Genomic DNA, 475 nt, shown 5'->3' on the forward strand with positions numbered 1-475 from the left:
CGGGAGCCGCGGTGGGACGGGACGCGGTGGGAGGCCACGGACACGAGCACCATCCCGTGGGCGACGGGGGAAGCTGCCGTGGAAGCCGCAGCGGCCACTGCTGGGGAGGCTGGAGGGACACGGCACGGCCAGCACCCGCGGGAGGGGGTTGGGGGTGCCCCCCACTCGCTGCCCGAGGGCCACCAGCCTTGTCCCCAGCCCCTCTGAGCTCCCCCCATCCCACCCCTCTGACCCCGACGGGACGCACGGACCCCCCCGCTGCTGGGGATACGGCGATGCCCCAGCACGGAACTGGGAATGGGACCCTTCCCGAGGGGATCTGGATGAAGGGGGGGGTCCCCAAGCACCACACGCCACACCAGGCTGAGCCACGCTCCCGGCTTTAATGATTGCTGAGAAGCCCCCAACAAGTGGTGGTGGGGGATGTCAGTGGGTCCCATGGCTGGGGGGCTCTGCTGGCCATGGGACCCCGATG

This window comes from Calidris pugnax, unplaced genomic scaffold, assembly GCF_001431845.1.
Source record: "Calidris pugnax isolate Ruff unplaced genomic scaffold, ASM143184v1 scaffold50, whole genome shotgun sequence".
Taxonomy (NCBI): domain Eukaryota; kingdom Metazoa; phylum Chordata; class Aves; order Charadriiformes; family Scolopacidae; genus Calidris; species Calidris pugnax.